The sequence below is a fragment of the Dama dama genome, chromosome 9 (assembly GCF_033118175.1).
Source record: "Dama dama isolate Ldn47 chromosome 9, ASM3311817v1, whole genome shotgun sequence".
NCBI lineage: Eukaryota > Metazoa > Chordata > Mammalia > Artiodactyla > Cervidae > Dama > Dama dama.
The window spans coordinates 17740903-17747976 of record NC_083689.1 but is presented as its reverse complement, the minus strand read 5'-3'; the positions used below and the strand labels follow the sequence as shown (position 1 = coordinate 17747976).

General features: G+C 38.2%; 1 pseudogene; it reads right to left on the bottom strand.

The window, feature by feature from the left end:
* Nucleotides 1-310: 310 nt before the first annotated feature.
* Nucleotides 311-7074, bottom strand: LOC133062766 (putative gustatory receptor clone PTE01; annotated as a pseudogene).

Here is a 7074-nt window from a genome sequence, read left to right as displayed (position 1 = left end):
CAGTCTTGTTGGACTCTATGCAACCCCGCGGACTGTAGCCCACGAGGATCCCCTGTCCATGGGATTTCCCAGGCAAGAATACTGGAGTGGGTTGCCATTTCCTCCTCCAGGGATCTTCCGGACTCAGGGACTGGACCTGTGTCTCTTGTGTCTCCTGCACTGGCAGGGGGATAAACCGTAAAGAGAAGTAATATTCAGGTAGAAAGTGAGGAGACACATGAAGGCCATAAGAGCTATAAAAATGGTGTCATGAGACAGGTAGAATTTTTAGATCTCCAGGTTTAGTTTTGCTACATTTTCTAGTATACACTCAAATGGGTTGCCAGGTCCTAAGTTGAGTTTGTGCTGCCAGGAACCTCCACAAGGCCCTTTTGATGTCTTTGTTCCTCAGGCTGTAGATGAAGGGGTTCAGCATGGGGGTGACCACAGTGTACACCACCGAGGCTGCTGCATCCTTCCTGGGAGACTGTGAGATGGCTGAGCTGAGGTACACACCCAGGGCTGTTCCATAAAATAAGCAAACACTTGTCAGGTGAGAACCACAGGTGGCAAAGGCTTTGTACATTCCACCTGATGAGGGGACTCTCAGAATGGAGACAAGAATTTTATAGTAAGAGAAAATGATTCCTGAGATAGAGAGAAAACCAGTCATGGCACCGATGGTATAGCTGACTATATTATTGGTGAAAGTGTCAGAACAAGCAAGGTTGAGCAGTTGAGAAGGATCACAGAAGAAACTAGAAATTTCTACATCCTTGAAACAGGTAAGTTGTAACACAATCACATTGTGCACCTGGGAGTCCAAAAGGCTAACACAAAAGGACACCAAAACTAAGGAGCAACAGAGACGTGGGTTTATGATGACCACATAGTGTAGTGGGTGACAGATGGCCACAAACCTGTCAAAGGCCATCACAGTAAGAAGCATACAATCCATACATGCAAAAAGGATAAAAATAGACATCTGAGTCAGGCAGCCTGAATAGGAGATGACTCTGCTGTGAGATTGGATGGCCACAATCATTTTGGGGACTGTGGTGGAGATGAAACCAATGTCAACGAAGGACAGGTTGGAGAGGAAGATGTACATGGGGGTGTGGAGGTGGGGGTCAGAGGTGACGGCTAATATGATGAGCAGGTTCCCCAGCACAGTGACCAGGTACATGGACAGGAAGAGGACACAGAGCAAAGGTTCTGCATCATCTGAGAGTCCCATGAGGAAGAATTCTGAGACGCTTGTTAGATTTCCAGTTCTGTGTATCTTGGACACCTCTGGAAAAAGAAAAGAGGTCTGGAAACAAAGGAAGTAAGTAAATGGGCATTGAGCACTGTGTCCATATTTTGGATTCAAGCAATTTATTTCTAAGATTATACACTCTTGTTCCTCCAGAAATATTTCTCACTGTGACAAATTCTATTTGCTTAGAAATTTTCCTCCTTGGTTTCTGTTATACACATCTGTTTATAAACTCTTAGATTATAAAACTTCACAGAAAAGTGAAAGGGAACAGGAACATTAGAGGTAATATATCTATGATCTCAGTTAAATACAGCCTACTTCTTTTGAATACAGAAAGAGTAATTCCCTTCCCCCTCTAAGAAAAAATATAGTTCAAAGAAATTAAACATATTTATATAATTCTTATTTTATTTAAATTCAATTCTAGTTATTTCCTTTATTTGGAATATTTTTATATCTCTATGAAAAGAAGGAATTGTTCACCTGGATTCTAAACTAAAAATGAATGTTCACAATCAGAAAACATATTTAGGTTGTATTCAGAGTTTTATTATTGGTTTTCCTGTCTTCCCTCCTTCATGAAATAAGTGATTACTCAGTTATCAGGGTTACATTTTAAAAATCATTTAGTATATACTTCATTTGACTTTGGTGGACTTAAAAATTCGATCTGTATGGTTTAATTCAGTGCATGTGATCATACAGCACTGGTGACTATAATGGCATTAGCATACAGAGCATTGTCAATGATTAAATAATAATGAAATTTTAGAAATGTTCTTGAACATTTTTTTATCTTATACAGTGTTATTTGTTTCCATACCAATTCAGTTAAATGTCTAATGTGTGAGACCACTTTACATTTTTTGAAGTCCATTCTTCGCTGGTGAACTAATACTCCTTTATTGTTTTTCTTTTTTTTTTTTCAGTTTATTGACGTGATTGACAAAGTTGCTTATATTTGGGTCTTGCCACATGAAGTTTTTGAAAAAATGTACAAAATGATGATTTACTACAATACAAATTGTGACTACCACAATCAAATTAATTAATGTATATGTCACCTTACGTAGCTTCTATTTGTGCTCGCGTGTATGTGGTATAAGTTAAACAAACCTCTCATAGCAGATTTCAAGAACGCAATACAAAATTATTAGCTATAGTCATCAGACTGCATATTAGATCCCCAGAATGAATTCATTTTATAGCAAAAGTTTATATCCTTTGACCAACATTTCTCTACCTTCTCCACCACTAGTCCTCACAACTACGCTCTTTTAAAAAACTTTTTATTGGATTTTTGGAGTGTAGTCAGTTAACAATGTTGTGATAGTTTCAGGCGGACAGCAAAGGAACTCAGCCATACATATAAATGTACCCATCCTCCCTCAAAACCCCCTTCCCTTCACACTACCACATAGCATTGAGCAGAGTTCCCTGTGCTATACAAAAAGTCCTTGTTGGTTGTACATATGTCCCTTTGGCCGATTCATGTCGATGTATGGCAAAAACTATCACAACATTTTAATTATATTCCATTAAAATAAGTAAATTAATTAAAAACATAAATGTAACACAGAACAAAAAAAATATAACAGAGGGTTCATGTTGATTCCTCTCTAACTATATCTCCCCTCATGGCTGAGTAATATCCCATTGTTTATATACACTCCACATTTTCTTTACCTGTTCATCTGTCAACAGACATATATCCATATTCTATTTCAAAAAATATTGCAATGATGAGGGGATGTGTTGTGACAAAGATTTAAATAGAATGATGCAAACACATCTGAGCAGTTTCCTTATCTATGAAATTGTGATAGTAACTGAACCTACCAATAGGACCACTGCAAGAAAAGTTTAAAAAAATCATTTATATTGATTAGACCAGTGGTTTTCAGTTCCGTTTCATCAATTACTTACATGTGCTTACTTAAAAATGCTTAGTTATTCTGACCTCAGCCTAGCACCAATTTCAGGATCTCTATAGGTGAGTATCTTGGTCTCCCTTCTGTGAACGAGGACTTGATCAACACTGCCTTAGAATGAATATTGCCCAACACTTAGAAAAATCTCCATAAATATTATTGATTAATACTGTCATAAATACCACACCTATTCTTAAAATATAAACATTTAATAATATTTCTTCAGATCCCACATATCATAGAAATTTGAAACATTAATGATAAAATTTAACTTCTCTTGAGACCTCAGTTCAATCCCACTTCCCTGCATACACGTTCTCAAAGCAACCAATGTGATTAACTTGACATATGTTTTCTTGTAAATGTTTTCATAATGTCAATATTCATTTTCATATCCATAACCAGCTTTTAGGGTTTCTGTAGTAGCTCAGATAGTAAAGCATCCACCTGCAATGCAGGAGACCTGGGTCAGGAAGATCCCCTGGAAAAGGAAATGGCAACCCACTCCAGTATTCTTGCCTGGAGAATTCCATGGATAGAGGAGCCTCATGGACTACAGTCCATGGGGTCCCAAAGAGTCGGACAAGATGGAGCGACTAACACACATACAACCAGCTTTTAAAAAATCTTCCCTAAATAAAATAATATCCATATTGCCTCTCAATGCACTTCGTTACCACACCATTTTGGTTAAGTCTCTTGTGAAGTACAAACAACTACATCAAACAATTTCCTGACACACATTATTACATAAGGAAAGACACCATTTTCCTCAGTTGTTAAATTTATATTTATATAAATTAATTTCACTTTAACAAATTTAACACATTTAAGTGCAATAATATATAATTTGATATATTTTATATATTAAATAAATATTTAGTTTACATTACATATATTATTTTTATTTATATCAGTTTCTGCTTACAACAATCCAATGAAAATTCTCATACCTTTCTCTGTTTCAGACAAAAATTAGTACATAACGTGTGAGTGGTAATTAGTCAAGTTCTCACAGTGGGTGCATAACCAGTTTGATATGTGCGTGCTCAGTTGTGTCCGACTCTATGTGACCCCATGGACTGGAGCCCACCAGGCTCCTCTGTCCATGGGATTCTCCAGGCAAGAATACTGGAGTGGGTTGCCACTTTCTTCTGCAGGGGATCTTCCCAACCCAGGGATCGAACCTGGGCCTCCTGCATCACAGGTCGATTCTTTGTTGTCTGAGCCACCAGGGAAGCTAATTCCCTGTATTTGTTTCAGTGCGAAAGTAATATTCTGTCAACTGCATCCATGCCATTTTCTCCTTGTATAGGAAATCTTCTCAACCTTAAATTTCAAAGCTAGACTGCAATTTGCATGACTATTCATTGAAAACCTTATAGTCATCCATGTTAGTGCCATTATGACCTCTGTAAACTGCGACCTCAGCCCCATGATTCACAGATTCTCACTGAACCAAAAGAGGATGAAGTAATTATCTACCTTCCTTTCACCTATGGGAGCCAAGTGGGTTTGAAACGAAACGTATTAGCTACAGCAGAGATGATTGAGAGCTGGTGCAGGAAAAAGCAGATCAGTGATTGAGTCCTGGGTCTTTCATCCTTGTAAGTGAAATATGTGCAATTATCTCAAGCTCTCTGTGCTTCTCTTCTTGGACATGAAGATCTAACACCCACTCTAGAGTATATGTGGCACCAGAGGGAAATTGGAAACTTAATAAATATTTGGTCATTTGTATAAAGAATTTTAATCATTACTGGGATAATGTATTTATTAATAGGGCTTCCCAGGAGGCGCTAGTGGTAAAAAAACCTGCCTGCCAATGCAGGAGACGTAAGAGATGCAGGTTCGATTCCTGGGTCAGAAAGATCCCCTGGATGAGGGCTTGACAACCCACTCCAGTATTCTTGCCTGGAAAACTCTATTGACAAAGGGGCCTGGCGGGTGACAGTCCATGGGGTCACAAATAGTTGGACAAAACTGAAGTGACTTAGTACACATGCATGTTTATTAATTAAATACTATGCCCAAAATGTAATGATGTATCATGGAGTATATGGCACAGAGATCAAAGCCTTTCCTATCTCAGAGGTGGAGCACAGATAACATCAAATCCTAAAATATGGCTTGGCACATGAGTTAAAATGTGCATGTCCTCTTCTTTTCTAACTCTTTTCCCCCATATTCATCAAAATTTCTTCAATGACTTCTCAATGATTGAATGCTGCAGATGCTATTAAATGGAAAATAACAAGTCTCAAAGAAAATCCATGAAATAGACAGAAACAACCAGTGTTTTAACTTTTCTCTAGTCCTGTGGGAATTTCTGAAAAGGATGAAAACACTTGACATAAAGGGTCCACCATGTGGACCATATTGCTCACATGTTGTTTCTATGAAAAAAAGAAGAGTTTATTCAGCACTTAACTAGGTATTTTCATCCTTGGTGTCTCCTCTGCACCAACAAGATATAGGTTTTGAGGAATCAGAAATAAATGAGCCTCATTCAGTTCTCTTAGTCTAGGAAGAATGTACTTGTAAGAACAAAAACAAAATGTCCTGTCAGGGATGTAAGGGAACCACAACATCAGATCTAGAGATATTTAAATCTGATGATATGACAAATAGCCTTACCATTATTAGTAGCAAAATCAAACATGTATTTTTCCCTTTCTTTGTGCATCCATCACATAGTTATTGCATTGAGGGTGAGGATGTTTGCTTAGAACCAATCCAGTGGTTCTGTATTAGTGAGGAATCCCTCAGTCGATAACCCTAAATCTCAAAGATTCTAAGAAATTGCCCCACAATACAGTAAGAATGAGTGACGCAAACAGGATTCAAAACTAAATGTTTTTCTTCTCTGAGTCCCATGCCCTAAATTTCATTGTTTATAGGCTTTCTGAAAATTTTCAGCAGAGGTAGAGAGGTATAACTATGGATACATCTGGAGTATATTATTTTAAATATTTTCATTTTCCTTAATAGGACTGGACCCCAAGACTGATTTTGTGTCTCCTTCATGATTGACTTAGCTCATTCTAACTATAGAGGAGAAAGTGAACAGGTGAAGTGAAATCAAAGAACAGCATCAACAGAGATATACCCTGAAGTATCAGGTGCCAGTTATTTCTATGGCTTCATTTGTGATCTCAGACATTCTTCTGATAGTATATGTGGCAAGTGATACCTGCCCAACACTCTGCCCTCCAGAAAACTCCAAGGGGAAGGGCACAGTAAGCAGGGAGTCTCTGCCAGGAAGTGACAGGACTGTTTGGGTGAAGAGGGGGAAGACTGCCCTGATGCTCTGTGTCTGGAGTCAGTCTGCCCAGACTGACAGGCTTCAGACTTGGCTTTAACACTTTAACATGAACTGGTAGATATGACGTAAAATGCACTGCTTCTTCCTCTTATTAAAATAATGATAATGTGTGCACTAATAATTTGGGAGAGATTATGCAGACAGAATCAAGCAAGAAACAAAACATACCTCAGAGCCTGATACTTAGGAAGCCTTGATTAATAGTACATGATGTTATGATTAGTTTTATCCTCTTCATTTTCATCATCCATTCATCACAATTTCATTTTATTTAAATGTGTGAAAGAAAGTTTGCAGAGACACATTAGCTGCTCTGATGTGAAGGATGCCAGCCAGAACCAGAACCAGTAAGGTGTATGGAGAACTCTGAATGAGTGTTCTCATATGCCAACCAGAACCAAATACATAAATTTCAAAAGTCACTATTCCAAAACCATGTAGATGGGTGCCTTCCTACCTTTCTATGAAAACTATCATGTTTGTTGCTCTTGAGGAGGAAATAAAGCTGAAATAGTCCCGCTGCCAACCACTGTCTCCCTCTGCACTTACTGGGCTGGGCTGCATCTCTGCTGGAACAT